Consider the following 20366-nt stretch of genomic DNA (forward strand, 5'->3'; position numbering starts at 1 on the left):
ATGCCTTCAAACAGGTCAGCACTGACTGTGCACGCTCGTTCATGAGGCGCGCCGTCAACGAGACTGAGTCCAACTCCAAACCAAGAAAAGAGATGCTCTGAACCGGGAGGAGCTTGCTCTTTTCCCAGTTGACCCGAAGCCCTAGTCGGCTGAAGTGTGAGAGCACCAGGTCCGTGTGCACACAACACATCCCAAGAGTGAGCTAGGATTAGCCAACCGTCGGGATAGTTGAGGATGCGAATGCCCACTTCCCGTAGCGGGGCAAGGGCTGCATCTGCGACCTTCATGAAGATGCGAGGGAACAAGGACAGCCCGAAAGGGAGGACCTTGTACTGATACTCCCGACCCTCAAATGCAAACCACAGGAAGGGTGTGTGTCGAGGTAGAATTGAGACATGGAAGTACGCATCCTTCAGGTCTACCGGCGTGAACCAATCTTGATGCCAGACGCTCGCTAGAGTGCGTCTTTGCGTCAGCATCTAGGACGGGAGTCTGTGTAAAGCCCGGTTCAGTACACGCAGGTCCAAGATTGGACGCAACCCACCGGGGCGGAGCCTGAGGTGCCACACCGTGTCGTGGCCATGCTGAGTTCAGGGACATCGAAGTACTTACCTGGCTCCTTGTGACCACCCCCGGAACAGCCTGGGATGGGGGAGGAAGAGGCCTGTCCTCGTGACCCTTGGAGACTGTCACATCGGGGGCGGATTAGTGCCACATCTGGGATCTCAGGGGCGGGGAGACCGCTGCTGGAGCGCCAAACCTGCCAAATAGAGTGGTGGACGGTGGTCGTGATGACAGCCATGCATACCGGATCCGTGACCCAGGGAACAAGGATACCACTCTTGCTGAACTCTTGAGTACTGCAGCCACTTGGGCATGCAGCGCAATTAAATGCAAAGGTAACAAAAGATTCTCCTCCCGGCCCTCAACCGGGGGATGGAGTGGTCTGCTTACCAGCTCAGGGCAGCGGGTTTCGTCGTCCCTGGGTCGCCTGTCTCAGGGGCGCTTCGAAGCCTTTTGCGGGTTCTTGGAGGCCGCGAGATGGGTGGTGTCTGCTTCCTTCGGTGGGCTCCACGCCGGGGCCGGGCTGCAGGGGCTGGCTGCAGTGGAGCCGGTGCAGTCACCACAGGGGGACGCCCTTGATGACAAGCAGACGGGGTGCGGGATCTTGAGCTGCGCCAGGGCAGGATGTGCCAGATAACCTCCGTCTGCTGCTTCACCGCTGAGAACTGATGAGCAAAGTCCTCGGTGTAACCAGACTGGCCAACTTGGGAAATGGGGGCAGCAAGGAACCGTGCCTTGTCAGCCTCACCCATCTTGACCAGGTTGAGCCAAAGGTGGTGCTCCTGGACCACCAAGGTGGACATCGCCCGCCCGAGAGACAGTGCAGTTCCTTTAGCACCTTGGTGGACTTACAGGAGAGCTATGGCGTGTAGGACGGAGGCGGCTTATATAGCGGCAACATAGGCCTTGGCCGTCAGAGATGACGTAAACCTGCAGGCCTTGGACAGGAGTTTTGGGTACCCGCGCCAGGTGGTGGCGCTCTGTGGGCATAGGTGCACCGCGAGCACCTTTATCCACCGGGGGGATTGCCGAATAGCCCTTGGCCGCCCCACCATCGAGGGTAGTGAGGGTGGGGAAGCTGAAAGATCGGGACCAGGCAGTTAAAAGTGCCTCCCACGAAATTGTCAGCTCTTCATGCACTACCGGGAAGAAAGGAACGGGGGCGGAGTGTGGCTTTGAGCAGCGCCGCGAGCCCTGGAACCAATCATCATGCCACGAGGGTTCAGGGGAGAGCGGAGGGTTCCACTCTAGCCTGACGCTCGCGGCTGTCTGGGAAAGCATGTCATCATCTCCGCGTCAGCCTGTGACTGGGCAACCGCACACGAAGGGAGGAGCCCAGCTGAGGCTTCCGCATCCGACTGGATGAGCCCGCTCTCCGATGTTGCGCTCGAGAGCTCATCACTTTTGTGGGGTCCGAATAAGAGGTTGAACTCGCCGTGAGACGAGCCGGCGGACTCATCCGGAAGCCCGATCAGGGCAGATGAGCATGCTGGGAAATGGGAGATCCGCGGGGGTATACCCGGCGGAGGCGGTCCCTTTGGGGTCCCCAAATCACCCCCAGTGCTAGCCGCACTGGCCTCAAACCCGTAGGTAGAAGGACCAAGGCGGGGAGCCTCTGGGGTGGCTTGCTTTCTTACGAAGGTAAGCCGCGACCGCATCGTTGCCATGGACATGTTCTCGCAATGAGTACATGACCCATCCATGAACACTGTCTCCACGTGAGCAGGGTCCAGACATGAAAGGCCGTCAGAAGGCGAGAGATAACGAGCACAACCAGGAATAACACACAAAGGAAAGGCATTTTTAAAAAGACGTGTCTTTAAAAAGATGTTCCGTGTGTGCGGCTCTTTAAGAAAAATATACTCTTTTATTTCTGCCAAAGCACCCAAGGGCATTCTCTGCAGTGCACCAGTGCAGAGGAGGGAGAAGCCACTGAAATGCGCCGTCAGATCCAGCAGAGGTGAATGAACAGTTGTGGGAATTCAGCTCAGTGAACATGACCGTTCGGCTCCGAAGAGAAAATCTGAATGAGTGGTTGCATTCCAGCTCCTTTTATACCCATATGTCCGGGGGAGTGGCATGCAAATACCACTCGCCAATTTTCATTGGCCTTTTATCAAAGACCAGAGGTGTCTCTGGCTCCCAAGAGTGACCCCTAGTGTCACTACATCGACGCAACATCGAGTGAGTGACAGAGAGGGAATCAAAGACCGTCAGCATAAACGTCATCCATACGACTCCACTGGTTAAATTAATGTCTTCTAAAGCAAAACGACCGCTTTTGGTGCAAAAAAGATAAATATTTAAGTACTTTTTAACCATAAATCATCGCTTTCGGTCAGCAGCAGTATGCGCAGTATGACATATTCGGGTCGGCATGTTATGGACGTAATCTCACATTTTTCTCTCAGTTGAGACATCCAGAATGAGCACACAAATGCAAAATTGTGAGTAAACAAACAGATACAAATACAGATCTAAACCAAAACCAACAAAGCTTCTGTACAGCGTTCCTCCTACTCAGTTGTAAACAGCACTGCTCTTCCGGGTGTCACACGTGTGTCTGTTTTCGCGTGAACATGCCAACACAATTACATCACACAGGCTTACTGCTGCTGATGGGAAGCAATGATTTATAGTTAAAAATTACTTAAATATTGATCTTTTTCACACCAAAAGCATTCATTTCGCTTTAGAAGACATTAATTTAACCAGCTTTTATGCTGACTGTCTGTTATTTTTGGAGCTACAAATGTCTGATCACCATCCACATGCATTTTAAGGACCTACTGAGCTAAGATATTTTCTGTTTTTCTTCAAATGTGTTCTGCCGTAGAAAGAAAGTCATACTCATCTGGGATGGCATGACAGTGAGTAAATGATGAGAGAATTCTCATTTTTGGGTGAACTAACCCTTTAAGGCACACTTCATACGAAATCGAAGAACAAAGGGGTGTGACGTTATTTTGAACAAAATCTGGCCAAAATGAAGGTATTTTTTAAGTTTATATCAATGGTTTGTAACAGCTCGCCAGTGTGAACTTTTAGGAAAACTTTGTATCGGCTGCTTAACACCGTCATACTGCCAATGGTCCATGTCATTGGTGGGTGTGCCTGGAGCTTGTTAGCGAGCTGGTGCAAACTGACCTACATCTGTACGATTGTTCATGTAGAGACATTTTCCAAGAACATATCATGTGATTTTTTTGGTTTAATTAGTCTGCAAAAGTGATCACATCTACTCAAATACTCTTATGTGCCCATTCACTTTGTTGTTTGATATGTTGTTTCATTCATATGTCGTCTGCAACCGAAAGCCATTCACACATCTGCCCAAAGTGAGATATGCCTCTTTTCATTCTTTCATCTGTATTCTGCCCATTAATACTCTTTTAGACACTCATCTTTGCAGTAGTATCAGTGTCATCATAAATTACAATAGCAGAGTGTAACCAGCAAATATTATGTTTGCATATATTGTGATCACACATTATTGCCATGAATGCAAAATTGCAGTAGTATCAGTGTCATCATAAATTACAATAGCAGAGTGTAACCAGCAAATATTATGTTCACTTATATTGTGTTAGCACATTATTGCCATGAATACAAAATGTAAACATGGCAAATAACACATTATCTACTGTATATACAGGTATAGTACTTGTAATCATCATTGAGTGGTTAAACGGCTTCTTATGTGAATTCTACTCATAGATTAAGGCATATAGTCATTGATAACACATTTTAATGTCACATTAGTTAAGGTTTTACATGTACGTAGTCTTGTGCGTCCTCATATTTAAATGATCTTCTAAACACCTCCCCCAGCAGCGTGGCTGGTGTCTGAATGTTCGCAAACAGTATACCGTTCAGCTGTTTCAAACTTCTTTTTGGTAATGAATGAAGAACTTCTCTGTGAGTATACATGAGCCCTACTGTCACTCCCTCAGCAGCTGTATTAGAAACCCCATCGCAGCAGTGGTAATTTTTTTAAACTAATATCAGGGTAAGATAACACAAAGCATAATGTTACAAATTTACACTAAATAATCTAAACATTTAAAATATAAATTGTTTGCTAGATTTACTCTTTACTTTTGGGTCTTGAAGGTACAGGCAGCGTTTTTCTAGTTGGAAAGTGAACAAAATATTGTAGTTGACCACAAACTGCCTACTGTTTGCCTTCTGTTTTCCATAAATTAAAACATCATCATCCAACTCCACATCTAATTTAAAGAAATCGAGTTAGTGCTCAGTTCATGAAATTTGCTGATAAATATCTAGCTGGCCATTTAGACTCACTTAGATGTTAATAGTGGAGATGTAGCGGTTCAGATATGATAATATTGACATATCACACATAAAATGTCCAATTGTGCTTTGCCTTTATAAACATGTATTCTTGTATTCTGAATTATTATACTTTTCTTTTTTATGTGATGTATCGGAATACATTACTAAATACATTTAAGAGAGAGTATTAAGTATTCAGCCCAGAATAATTTCTTTAAATATTCTGCCCAACCCTGCCTGTGACCTGAATATATGACATAATAACAACATAATCTACTCTGGTTTTGTTAACCAAGAACCATTTAAGAACAAGGAAAAACTTTCTTGGTATATATAGCACTTACAGTTGAAAAGAGCTGTCTGACTCGCATTTCAGTGCTGTAATTTTAAATCCAGCATTTTGAATGTGACGTCTCATCTCCCAAGGGATTATGGGATCATAAAGTGTCTAGTAGATCCTCACTTAAAAATCTTGTGGAAATATTAGGTGTAACAAAGTTCTTAGGATGGGGTGCAAGGAGGAAGTGTGAGACGGCATGATTAAACTCAAAAAGGTAACTTATTTTAATAATAACTCAAACAATTTGCTTTTCAGTGCAAACTCAGCACACGCTCTTTCGGTGTGTGTCTGTGTGGGTAGCGCTCTCTCCTCACTGTCATCCGGCTCGCTCTTAAAACCCATCTCCACTCTCACTGCAATTACAAACAGTTACAGTTCGAGACAATCATTGCCAGGTGATGATCCTTACCATTCTCATCTCCTGATTTCACTCTTCATTCACAAGCGTGCCTGGACCATGCCCAACCACGCCCCCACCACCACAGTAGGTTATCCAGGCGTTGAGACGTCTTCACACAAATAATTATTAGTAATCTGTGTTACTTTACCACAAAAAGCTAAAGAGGGTGAACAAATCTTTATGACCTGTCACTGGAGCAGTGTTGGAGATCATATTGGATATATCTCTCTTGTTTTTGAATGTATCTCAGGTGGTGAGTGTGATGTTGAACACGCATAATGTGTCTTTTTGACAGTGACAACAGAACCGACCATATCTGTTTTCTATATTGCAATGAATGTTGCAGAAAGTGGCTCTGTTAAATTTTTAAACCAAACCAGGAGAAAATATAATGTATAAAATAATTACTATAAAGTTAATTCTCAATATAAATAATCTTTACAAAAAAAAATTTGTTTACAAAAATTACACAGTATATAAAGTTGTGCTCAAATGTTTGCATACCCTTGGAGAATTGGTAATATATGTACCATTTTTAAAGAAAACATGAGTGAATAGGCAAAACACATTTATTTTATTTCTTATGGGATTCATATTCAACTGTAGGTTATAACAGAATGGCACAATCATAAAACAAAACATGGCAACAAAGAAAAAAATGAAATGACCCCTGTTCAAAAGTCTGCATACCCTTAGTTCTTAATACTGTGTATTGCCCCCTTTAGCATCAGTGACAGCGTGCAGTCTTTTGTAATAGTTGTCTATGAGGCAGCAAATTCTTGCAGGTGGTATAACTGCCCATTCGTCTTGGCAAAATGCCTCCAGGTCATGCAAAGTCTTTGGTCGTCTTGCATGAACCGCATGTTTGAGATCTCCCCAGAGTGGCTCGATGATATTAAGGTCAGGAGACTGCGATGGCCACTCCAGAACCTTCACCTTTTTCTGCTGTAACCACTGGAGGGTCAACTTGGCCTTGTGCTTAGGGTCATTGTCGTGCTGGAAAGTCCAAGAGCGTCCCATGCGCAGCTTTCGTGCAGAAGAATGCAAATTGTCTGCCAGTACTTTCTGATAACATGCTGCATTCATCTTGCCATCAATTTTCACAAGATTCCCTGTGCCTTTAGAGCTCACACACCCCCAAAACATCAGTGAGCCACCACCATGCTGTTGAGCCTCATGTATTCAGATAGAAGACAAAGGCAGGCCTAACACAGTCGTAAAAACCTAACTCAAGCCCCCACATTCCAAGTCGTAAATTATACTGATAAAAATCGTGCCAAAATCAAACAAAGGGAGTCCAAAAAAGACTACAAATCCCATGAAGCCTTGCTCACTAAAGGATCGAACTCTCAACTCCTATTGGATGAGGCACACAACAGAACGTCCCTCAAACATGACATCATCAGGAGTTGAAATACCTCTGAAATGCTTTCGGGATTTGCTTCCAGCAACTTTGCTTGCAGTGTGTGGACGCAGTTCAATGCTGCTCTCATGTGCAACCTCGTGGCACAAGGAAGTAACGTCCGACTTGAAACTGTAGTCATACAATCTCCATCTCGCTGGATGAGTTGAGATTACTCTGTGTTCAACCGAACACTCTAACGGATCCGAAGGAGACCACCGAGCAATTCGCATCTTCATCCGTTTGCCTACAGAAGTGAAGAGATTAAAGATTTCTCTTCCATCTTCAATCAAGTCGACATTTCTGAGTTCTCCACCAGCCCGCCGAGAATCAACAGCCGTACCGCCCGCCGACAGAGCGAGGAAACGGCCTCCCGTCATCACCCAAGCCTCAAGGAAAAGGGTCAGAGCTAAAGGACGGAGGAAAACACATTCTGCCTTTGTCCTCATGCGATTCAAGTAAGAGGTTTACGTCTGGGCAGAGATAGAATATTATAGTGTGTTATTCTTGTGTTTCAAGGTTTTTGCTTGTACAGTTTACGGACCGCCATGTCCGCTCATTATTAATACTCAGGGTATTAATTATCACAAATTTGTTTTGCTGTATTGTGGTCCAACCAAATTGGATTGTTGTGCAATTTCGCCATCGCGGGTGAGACAGCAACTGAGTTCATCCATTAAAGAGTCAAATAACGTGGGACTTTTACGAGCCATCCACTGCGTCTCTGAGTGATAAACTGACAGCTGCTTTCTCTTCCACTATCGCGAAATCTGCTTTAGGGCCGTCATCTCTCTCTCTCTCTCTCGTACTAACCACACACACACACACACACACACATACACACACACCTTATGTGTTATAGGATTATTTTTATTTCCATATCTAATCACATCACTGTATAGTTTGTAGTTGTAAGTCGGAATTTTATTGACTGCATTGTATTAATTATTAATTGATATTACTGCATAAATAAACTTTGTTTATATTACAAAGAGAAGTGTTTTGGTTTGTTTTGCATACGCCTGTGTCATGCTGACGGGATGTCATTGCTCGGATTCAAACCTTCATTCATTGTTTTTTTCCCGAAAATCGATATTCGTCGGATGTCGATTTTCTTAAGAAAACAATCTAATATTGAGACTGTTTTACTATTTGGTTATTAGTCCCTGATTCCAGGGTGGTGCCCCATCAGTGTTAATCCTTATTAATATTCTATTGATTTCTGATCATTCATAATTATCTTTTGATGGTTGTTGAATTTGAATGATCAATAAGCTAGTGTTAACTTTAATTAGTTTCATCGATGTTAACAATTAACGATTATCTTTGATAATTGTTCATTTAAAGGATTAAAAAAGCTAACATTGATTCTCATCAATGTTCTATTGATTTTAATAATTAATAATTATCTTTGATAATTATTAATTATTGCTAATAACCAAACTTGCTCCTAAACGTAGCACACTACATTTACTGGAGCCCCATATGAGGTTTTAATGAGTTAGATTCAAGTAATTAATTTAAATATTAATTAATAACTAAAGAAATAATTATTAATTATTTCTGATAGTAACACTGATCTAAACAACCAGTAAAGCCCTACAGTGCTTCACAGTGGGGATGGTATTCTTTTCACTATAGGCCTTGTTGACCCCTCTCCAAACATAGTGCTTATGGTTGTGACCATAAAGCTCTATTTTGGTCTCGTCACTACAAATTACAGTGTGCCAGAAGCTGTGAGGCATATCAAGGTGTTGTTGGGCATATTGTAACTAGGCTTTTCTGTGGCATTGGCACAGTAAAGTGTTCTTTCTGGCAACTCGACCATGCAGCTCATTTTTGTTCAAGTATCGTCGTATTGTGCTCCTTGAAACAACCACATCGTCTTTTTCCAGAGCAGCCTGTATTTCTCCTGAGGTTACCTGTGAGTTTTTCTTTGTATCCCAAACAATTCTTCTGGCAGTTGTGGCTGAAATTTTCTTGGTCTACCTGACCTTGGCTTGGTATCAAGAGATCCCCGAATTTTCCACTTCTTAATAAGTGATTGAACAGTACTGACTGGCATTTTCAAGGCTTTGGATATCTTTTTATATCCTTTTCCATCTTTATAAAGTTCCATTACCTTGTTACACAGGTCTTTTGACAGTTCTTTTCTGCTCCCCATGGCTCAGTATCTAGCCTGCTCAGTGCATCCACGTGAGAGCTAACAAACTCATTGACTATTTATACACAGACACTAATTGCAATTTAAAAAGCCACAGGTGTGGGAAATTAACCTTTAATTGCCATTTAAACCTGTATGTGTCACCTTGTGTGTCTGTAACAAAGCCAAACATTCAAGGGTATATAAACTTTTGATCAGGGCCATTTGGGTGATTTCTGTTATCATTATGATTTTAAAAGGAGCCAAACAACTATGTGATGATAAATGGCTTCATATGATCACTACCCTTAAATAAAAGACAGTTTGTTTGCATGATCAGTCATATTTTCAAAATCAATGCCAAAATTTCACCATTTCTGTCAGAGTATGCAAACTTTTGAGCACAACTGTATATATATATATATATATATATATATATATATATATATATATATATATATATATATATACAGGGTTGGGGAGTAACGGAATACATGTAATGGGATTACATATTTAAAATACAAAATATAAGTAAATGTGTTCCATTACAGTTACATTTTAAATAGTTGGTAATTAGAATACAGTTACATTCAAAAAGTATTTTGATTACTGAAGAGATTACTTTGCATTTTATTGTCATTTGTTTCATTTAATACTTAGTCCTTTCAGATGGAAAACATTTATACATATAAATGATGCGATCCAAAGTGCATTTGAACAGCGGTGAAACACTTTCTTATGATGTGTTACATTCATACGAGCAGACAGAGAAGTAAGTTTGAAGTAGGTTTGGAGCAGAAGAAATAGAAATAAACCTTGTGTAAACTGTCAGCTTTATGCTTTATGCTATTTCTAGCCATTTTACATGCATGTGTTACCAGGCACGATCATATTTTTTTTATCAAGAAAATTCACGTTGGATCATAATTCCTTTTTTTCTAGTAAGACCTTTGATATTAGGGCAAAAATCGTATTCTTGATAATAATTTTTGTATTGTTTTCCTGTAAAAATATTCAAAAAAAAAATCCTTAAAACAAGATCAATTTGATTTATCTTGTTTTAGAAACAACACTGCATTAGATATTTAGGTTTTTTCAGAGAATGTATTTTTAACATGTGTATTTTGTCTTACTGTACTGGCAGAGTTATTATAGTCAAAACAAGTGAAAAAATCTGAAAGAAGTCCAAAGTATTTAGAATACGTTACTGACCTTGAGTAATCTAACGGAATATGTTACAAGTTCTCGCCTCTGACTGAGGATTGCTACGTCAAGGGAGTGCTCAATCCGGTGGTGCTGGAGCAGTACGTCAGCCGACGACCAAAAGGGATGGCTGTTATCTGAGTTATCGTAGACTTTGTCAGTTTGAACCAGTCTGGCCATTCTCTGTTGACCTCTCTCATCAACAAGGCATTTCTGTCCACAGAACTTCCACTCACTGGATGTTTTTTTTGTTTTTGGCACCATTTGGAGTAAATTCTAGAGAATGTTGTGCGTGAAAATCCCAGGAGATCAGCAGTTACAGAAATGTGTGTGTATATACAGTTGAAGTCAGAAGTTTACATACACTTGGGTTGAAGTTATTAAAACAATTTTTTTTTAACCACTCCACAGATTTCATATTAGCAATCTATAGTTTAGGCAAGTCGTTTAGGGCATCTACTTTGTGCATGACACAAGTAATTTTTCCAACAGTTGTTTACAGACAAATTGTTTCACTTTTAATTGACTATATCACAATTCTATTGGGTCAGAAGTTTACATACACTAAGTTAACTGTGCCTTTAAGCAGCTTGGAAAATTCCAGAAAATGATGTCAAGCCTTTAGGCAATTAGCCAATTAGCTTCTGATAGGCTAATTGGAGTCAAGTGGAGTTGTACCTGTGAATGTATTTTAAGGCATACCTTCAAACTCAGTGCCTCTTTGCTTGACATCATGGGAAATTCAAAATAAATCACCCAAGACCTCTAGACAGGTAGGCAAGTATCTATATCCACAGTAAAACATCCTATATATAACCTGGAAAATAACCAAAATAACCTGGAAGGCTGCTCAGCAAGGAAGAAGCCAGTGCTCCAAACCCGCCATAAAAAAGCCAGACTACAGTTTGCAAGTGCACATGGGAGAAAGATGTCACTTTTTGGAGAAATGTCCTCTGGTCTGATGAAACAAAAATTTAACTGTTTGGCCATAATGACCATCGTTATGTTTGTCGGAAAAAGGGTGAAGCTTGCAAGCCGAAGAACACCATCCCATCCATGAAGCATGGGGGTGGCAGCATCATGTTGTGGGGGTGCTTTGGTTCAGGAGGGACTGGTGCACTTCACAAAATAGATGGCATCATGAGGAAGGACAATTATGTGGATATATTGAAGCAACGTCTCAAGACATCAGCCAGGAAGTTAAAGCTTGGTCGCAAATGGGTCTTCAAAATGGACAATGACTCCAAGCATACCTCCAAAGTTGTGGCAAAATGGTTTAAGGACAACAAAGTCAAGGTATTGGAGTGACCATCACAAAGCCCTGACCTCAATCCGATATAAACTTTGTGGGCAGAACTGAAAAAGCGTGTGCAAGAAAGGAGGCCTACAAACCTGACTCAGTTACATCATTTCTGTCTAGAGGAATGGGACAAAATTCCAGCAACTTATTGTAAGAAGCTTATGGAAGGATACCCAAAACGTTTGCCCCAAGTTAAACAATTTAAAGGCAATGCTACCAAATACTAACAAAGTGTATGTATACTTCTGACCCACTGGGAATGTGATGAAAGAAATAAAAGCTGAAATAAATCATTCTCTCTACTATTATTCTGACATTTCACATTTTAAAAATAAATTAGCGATCCTAACTGACCTAAGACAGAGAATGTTTCTACGATTAAATGTCAGGAATTGTGAAAAACTGAGTTTAAATGTATTTGGCTATGGTGTATGTAAACTTCTGACTTCAACTATATATATATAGTTTTAAAAATGAGTAGCCCTGCTCTACATCTTTCTAATTTCATGAAAACACTTTGAATGCCATAAAGTTGTGGTTCTCTCTTTGTAGTTATGTTTCTGCAATTTTGTTTACATGAGTGTTTTGATATAGTCATATAACAACAATATTATTCTCTCTTCTCTGTCCTCACAACACATGTTTTTATTTGAATCTAGGTGTCTCTCACTCCCACTTCCTAAAACTATTTTTAGCCTTCTATCTCATCTCATCTAAAATAAACAGATGATTGGTGAGTTTAAAGCATGATTTTGTCCTCCCATGGAAAAAAAAACACCGGCTTTGTCTCAGATATCATTAGCACCTTGTGTTTTCAGGTCCCTGCTGATCAGAGATGCCCTGTACCCTCGTCATGGAGATCCACAATGATGAATCAAGCTTCATTCACAGATGGGTGACACAGATGGGCACCCCCCCACCCACCACCAGCACCACCAACGCACTCCCTCAGAACTGCCCAGATACATGCTGTTTAGCCTGTTAGCGGGCCATATTTAGTGTTAAGACAGGCCATTATCCCAGATTATGCGCCTATTACTTGGGATGAATTCATCAGACAATGACGTGCGCAAATAGCACTTACCCAGTGCTCAAGGCTTAGATTACGCACATGCCACCCCCACAGGCTCGCTGGAGAGGAATCCGATGCCGTTTTTCTAACCACATTTTCAAATAAATTTGTGTAAGCGCTGTCAAATTTTCTCCTCAAGTGTAGTTAATTTTGGATAACTATGAAGCTGACATGTAGTTAACATGTTATTTCCTACAATAGCCTGGGCACTAAAGGGATGTCTGATCACTCTAGTGTGAATTTTCCTAAATTTTTCTTTAATTTGCTGTTGTTTTTTTGCTCTTAGTGCCTTTCGAAGCCTCTCTGAACAGTGAGGTCTCACATGGCTCATTCAATCTTCTCATGTACTTGTTAGTTTTGCCTCTTTTTTTTCTCTCTTATTATTTCCCAGTTCTTTCATATTACGCTATTCACTTCACAAGTATTTATTGATTATTTTCTCTGCTCACTTGCTGTCTATTCCTAAAGAACTCTTGAGTTTCCTTAAACAGATAGTTCACCCAAAAATAAAAATATTGTCAACAAAATTGGATGACGATTTAGACTCAAGCTCCAAAAAAAAAAAGCATAATAAAAACTGATTTTCAGTGATTTATGTTTTTTTTTCGGGCTGTTCCTTACATATAGATATTATAAGACTTTGAACATACTGTAGCACTTGAGTCGTGTGGACTATGGAAATGAGCTTCCTGAAAACTATGCTAAATCTGCTATTGAGTTCAGAGGGGGGAAAAAACAAAACATTTTGAATGACATGATGATGATAATATTTTTGTTTACAGTGGACTATTAAGTGTGTTCCTAGCCTGGGAATGCTTTCATGTACACTGATGAGCCAACATTATACTCCACTCACAGATGAAGCAAATAATGTTGATCATCTCCTAACAAGGCCACATGTCAAGGTCTGTGTAGATTATATTAGTGGTCCGAGGAGGGACAAACCACAAACCGGTGACAGGGTGGTGGGTGCCCAAGGCTCATCGATGCACAAAGGCAAGAATGATCGCACAAGCACATTTTCAAGCAAAATTTTTACAAAAAGAAGTTTGGTTTTAAATTATTCTAAATATATACAGTACTGTTCACAAGTCTTAGGCACATAAGATGTTTCACAAAAGCATTTGTCTTAAGATGGTTATTTATATCTTCAGCTTTATGTGTCAATAGGAAATATAAATGTTAGACTCCCAAACATTACTTTTGCAAATAGAAAAGATTAGAATAGAAGAACAGGGAGCCCTGCAACAGATGTCATGGCCCCCACAAAGCCCCCCACTGAACATCGTGTCTGTCTGAGATTAGATATAGAGACAGAAACAATTGAGACAGCCTAAATGGATAGAAGAACTGTGGCAAATTCTCCAAGAAGCTTGGAACATCCTATCTGCCAACAACCAAGAAAAACTGTGCCCAGGTGTACCTAGGAGAATTGGTGCTGTTTTAAAGGCAAAGGTGGTCACACCGAATATTGATTTAGCTTTTTTTATGTTTACTGGAATTTGTATGACATTAAGTGATAAATGAAAACTATTTATGTCATTATTTTTGAAGACATCCTCACTACGCAACATTTTTCACAAGTGCCTAAAACTTTTGCACGGTACTGTCTCTAAATGATAGATATTGTGTTCTAAATGATGACAAAAGGCATTGCAACTTAGTGCAACATGTTATATCTAGTTATTTTTCTGCTAAGATATCTGTGTGAACTTGAAGGGAACTGACTTCATGCATCAACAAAAAAATCACCTTAGGTCTCGTTGATTAAAAGTAATTGCAAGAATGCCTCAGATATGTGAAGCGAAAAGGGCTAGTATCATTTGTTTGCAGATGCCACGTTTTTTTTTTTTTTTTTTTGCAATGAGATACAGACATTTTAAAGTGTGATTTAAAGTGTATTTTAGGAGCCACTGCAAGGGGTAATATATTACATTAAGGAAGGGATAAGTAGAAACTGCTTTAATGTTACCAGACTGTGTGCATTTGTGATTATGTGCCCTTTTCCCCCTTAAGAATAAATTAATAAGTACCAATAGAAGACAATTCAGTAACAAATCATTATGGAATCAGTAACAGTCAGTATGAACATACTAAAGTCTGTCTCCATATTGAGGACCTTATACAGAAAGTATGCACTTTATACTTTAGACATTATTCAGCAGAGATGCTCCTTATGACACACAAAGTATTTCCGCCTTTTAATGTGCGTAGATTACTTATGTCTAAGCACACAAAGTAGAAATCCCCTCACAGACAGGAAGTAAGGAGATTGTGCCTTGCTTACAGTCACTTCCTATGTGGTTTGGTGTACAGACCATGTAAGGTTAGACAGAGAGAAAAGAGGGGAGAAAGAGAGGGAACTGATGGCTTTGGATTGATGTTGTTATGAAACAAGTGTTGTGCTGAGAAAGCAGCAAAGTTTGCTTATATCAAATCAAATTCATCCAAGAAGCTTATAGGGCAGGTTTCATACTGACTACAGTGTGACGTCAAATACAGTGTGTCATGTGCAGTATGATGTGTTCTGGTTTGCTCTGATTTAAATGTTGTTTCCTTAACTCATGACAATAATGTGACGTCAAAGAAATTCTTTACTTGGGTCTTTGCATTTGTACCTGTTTATGGATGAATCTGTTTCTTTCTTCAATATTTGAGAACAAAATGGACTTAAATTACCTAATGTGTAAATCACAGTTTCCATTTTTCTTACAGTAAAAACCATTTGTAATCCAGCCCCTGCTATCAGAGACCTGCATTCTGATTTTTACAAAGCATCTGATGTTTTCTGCTGTAATGAGTCTGAGGTAAGACACAATATCAGTCACATCACATACACAAGGCTCAACAATAAGAATTTTTTTCTGGTGGCTCAGTCGAACTAATAGTTTACATTTTTACATGCCCTGTCAACATTTTCACTGGCCCTACTACAGAAATTGACACATTTTATTTTTGTCAACATATTTCCTGTCCATAAAATAAGCTTACAATGAAGTGAAAATGCAGCACTGGCCAAATGGGGCAAGTGACCATTCCATCAACTGGCCCAAATTTCTCTCTCACTGGCCATCAGGACACCCTTATTGTTAAGCTCTGCATAAAAAAATAATAATAATAACTATACAATTGCAAATGTGAAGTGGGTATTTTCAGGAGTACCAAACTTTGCAAATATAATGATTTCCCGAGAATCGCCATTGTCTAACATTATTTGGACAAAAAGGTAGACCCATTCCAAATTCACATCATTAGTTGAGTCAGAAGTTGAAATGTCAGACCGCTCAACAAACATTTGAAAGTGCTGCTGGTTTCTCACAAAACCTGTCACGAACATGTCCGGGTTACATTTCACCCCAAAATCAAAAACAAAAATGTTTAAAGATTGAGAAATAGGATCACGGGATGCCATGCGAGAAGCAGACGTGTGAATCACGAGCTCTGCGCACTTTGCTGTTTTTTTTATTATTTTCATGTTATAATCTGGTGAGATTTGATACACCCAGTACATATTTGTTCTTTGAGGTAAACATGGCAAAGAAGTCAAAATCCTCTGGCTCTGGAGACATTAAAAGACACTTACGTGCTCAAGATGAAACCTCTGGGCCTGCAGACCGTGGACTCGATTTGGACGGCACGTCGGGAGATGAAATCCAGCATCAACTGTCCAACATCTCGGTGATTCTGACGAAGGTTGTTGCTGACTTGGAGGATCTCGCTGTAATACGTCGATCGATTACGGCGATGGAAACAAAATTCTCTGAGTTGGTCACAAGAGTGACAGAAGTTGAGAAACGAATTGGTTATCCGGAATCTTCGGAAAGGGAATTATCCGCTAATCCACCCGTGTCCAAAATAGTCGTGGACATTTTTTTGGAAAAACTTGAAGATTTGGAAAATAGGAGCCGAAGGAATAACATACGAATTGTTGGAATTCCTGAGCATGAAGAAGGCCGAGATATGGTTAAATTCCTAGACGAGCTCTTCCCGAGTCTGCTCGACATAACAGGCCATAAACTGGAAATTGAGCGAGCTCACAGAGTCCCGGCTCACAGATCTGCTGAGGGAGACAGGCCCCGATCAATTCTGGCCAAATTTCTGAGATCATCGGATAATGATCTTGTGTTATGCGAGGCGAGGAGCAAAGGAAAGCTTTCTTGGAAGAATCACAATATTTTCTTGTTCCCGGACTTTGCGAATGCGACGAGAGAAACGCAATCGATTCAAGGAATGTAAGAAACTCTTACATCAATGGAAGATCACTTTTGCACTGATGTGTCCGGCCAAACTGAGAATAGAAACGAAGGATGGTCGCAGGGTATTTACGTGTCCAAAGCAAGCACTGTCTTTTATAAAAACAATGGGTGAGTAAGCAATTTGGGGTTTTTCATGTAGCTCCAGAGTGGATTAAATCGCTGTGCTTACTCTGGCTGTCTGAGGAAGCTGGGCGACATTTTTGTTTCTTTTTGCGTTGGTTCCGCCTTGCGGCTGGAGATTGTTTGTGGCATGACTCCTTCAAGAGACTATTGCATGGACAGATGATCACTTTTACACTGAAGTTCCCGGCCAGATTGAGAATGGTCACTAAGAATGACTGCAAAATATCTTCATGCCTACACAAAGGATGTCTTTTATAAAGTTGACGGAGTGCGTAAGTCATGGTGTATTTTTTTAAATTATTTTTATATATATATATATATATATATATATATATATATATATATATTTTTTTTTATTTTTTTTTTTAATGCAGCCTTTGAGTGAATTTGACTCGCTTAACTGAACTTGACCATTGAGAAACCGGGGTGTCTGTTTTGTTTTTTGTGTTTTTTTTGTGTTGGTTCCGCCTGGCGGCTGGATCTTGTTTTGTGGAATAACACTCCTTCGGATCAGCTGTGGATGAATCTGTTCGTTCTTTGTGCTTATGCCTCCTGTTGGCTGGAGTTTGTTTTTGTGGAGTATTATTAAGGGACATTAGAATGATTACGTCATATGCTGCACTCATAGCAGCTGGCTCACTGAACACTTGTTTATCTGTCCGAGGAAACTGAACAGCTTTATATCAGCTGGAATTTCTTTTGTGGAGGAACACACCTTCAAGACAGTTCTGTGAATGAATCTAAATGTTCTTTGTGTTTATTCTGCCTATTGGCTGGGTTCTGTTTTACAAAGTATTTTCTGTTATGTGGTGTTGCCTTACAAAATTTGTGCAGAAGCACCGGACTTGAATAATCCGACGGCAAAGTTGTCGCGGGGGTTCTCGTATGCGTACATGGACCTTTTGAGTTTAGAGGGATTGACGCAGGTTGGCGCTGTCGTGTGCGGGGTTAATGTGCACATTTTTATTTTATCTGTTTGTTTTGTTCCGGGGGAAGTTCGGGGTTTGATTGTTGCAGTAATGTTGGAATGTGGTCTGTATAATCTTGTTTTTGACACATGATTTATTTTTTCTATTATATCAAAATGTCAGTTGTTAATATGAGTGGATTGTCTCTCTCCACATGGAATGCGAATGGGTTGGGGCACCCCATAAAAAGAAGGAAAGTTATTTATTTTCTTAAACGTAAGAAGTATGATATAGTGTTTCTTCAAGAAACGCATCTTTCCCCACAGGAAGCTGAAAAATTTGGGAAGATATGGGGTGGACATGTTTTCTTTAGTGCTGCCTCAAGTAAAAGCAGGGGGGTCATTATATTGATAAAAAAACATCTAAAATTCAAATGTCTCAAACAGATTAAAGATAAATCAGGAAGAGTCATTATTGTTTTAGCAGAAATTCAGGGGCAAAGGTTGATTTTGGCTAATATTTACACATCTAACGTTGATGATCAGGGCTTTTTTATAGATCTTGAAGGGATGTTGCAAGCCGCTGGCACCCCTCATGATATAATATTGGGAGGAGATTTTAATCTTTTGATGGACTCAGTCCTTGATCATAATGAAGCAAAAGTGTGTAAGCCCCCTAGAGCAACATTGACGCTTCACAGAATGTGTAAAAATCTTGGTCTTAAAGATATTTGGAGACTTTTGAACCCATCTGAGAGGGACTATACATTTTTTTCATCAGTCCATAAGATTTATTCTAGAATAGATTTTTTTTTTTTTTTTTTTTTTTTTTTTTACCTAAATCCCTCATTTCAGCTGTTGTTGATTGCTCAATTGGAAATATCTTAGTCTCAGATCATGCCCTGGTGAGTTTAGAGGTGTTGCCTCATACAGAGAAAAAGAAATCATATAGTTGGTGCTTTAATGTATCCCTTTTGCAAAATCCTGATTTTCAAAAAATGTTAAAGGCTGAAATCCAATTGGTCCTCATTATCCTCTGTAGGCATAGCTTGGGAGGCACTTAAGGTGGTTCTTAGGGGTCGGATCATACAGTATGCCTCATTCATCAAAAAATCCAAAGCACGTGAACTCGTGGAATTGGAACAGAATATTAAAAGTGTCGAGGCAGAGCTGAAGCGCCGAATGTCGTCTAATGGCCTCAGAGAACTGACCCATTTGAAATACAGATATAATACAATTTTGTCGTGGAAAGTGGAGTTTTGGCTATTCAGGGCAAGACAGTCATATTTTGAGTCGGGGGAGTCTTTTTCTACCACTCACTGAAATCTGCTGGTGTTTAAATTTTTACCTCGGCCATTGATATTAATAATGCCTTTAAAAAGTTCTATCTTGATCTCTATAGTTCCATGTCTTCGTCTACTGATGAAGATATTAGGAACTTTGTGGAACCATTAGAACTCCCTAAACTGATGACAGAGCAAAAAAAGTATCTTGATTCTGAAATAACCTTGGAGGAGATTGACAAGGTAATTAAGGCCTTACCTACAGGCAAGGCTCTGGGGCTAGACGGCTTTGCCGCTGAATTTTTTAGATCTTATGCTACAGAATTGGCTCCACTTATGCTAGAAGTTTATATGGAATCATTAAAGAATGGAAGCTTCCCCCAGCCATGACACAAGCCTGGATCAGTCTGATTCTTAAAAAGGACAAAGATCCAAGCGAGTGTAAGAGTTACCGTCCAATTTCCCTGATCCAGCTAGATGTAAAAATTTTGTCAAAAATTCTGGCTAACCGATTAAGTAAAGTTATGACATCTCTTATACATATAGATCAGGTGGGGTTTATTCGGGGCCACAGCTCTTCTGATAACATCAGGCGTCTAATCAATATCATGTGGTCAGTAGCAAATGATCAGACTCCGGTCGCTGCCATCTCACTTGACGCAGAAAAGGCGTTTGATATGGTAGAATGGGATTATCTTTTTAAGATTTTGGAAATATATGGGTTCGGGAATACTTTTATTGGATGGATTAAGTTACTTTATAGACACCCTGTAGCAGCGGTACAAACAAATGGATTAATTTCAGATTATTTTACTCTGAATAGGAGCACCCAGCAGGGTTGCCCTCTTTCCCCATTATTGTTCTGTCTTGCCCTGGAACCATTAGCAGCCGCGATAAGAAAGGATGGTGATTTTCCAGGGGTGGTGGCAGGAGGTGTGGCACATAAGCTTCTGCTTTATGCAGATGATATTACATTATTCGTCTCCGCCCCTACTAGATCTATGCCTTGCCTCCACAGAATTATTAATTCCTTTTCTAAATGTGATACAGAGTTAATTGGTCTAAATCCGAAGCTTT

The 20366-nt window shown here is 40.5% G+C and overlaps 1 pseudogene; it reads left to right on the plus strand.

Annotated features, from left to right (window-relative positions):
- LOC127454704 (ribokinase-like) overlaps positions 1 to 20366 on the plus strand; it is a 63543-nt pseudogene that overhangs the window by 14906 nt on the left and 28271 nt on the right.

This window comes from Myxocyprinus asiaticus, chromosome 17 (genome assembly GCF_019703515.2).
Source record: "Myxocyprinus asiaticus isolate MX2 ecotype Aquarium Trade chromosome 17, UBuf_Myxa_2, whole genome shotgun sequence".
Lineage (NCBI taxonomy): Eukaryota > Metazoa > Chordata > Actinopteri > Cypriniformes > Catostomidae > Myxocyprinus > Myxocyprinus asiaticus.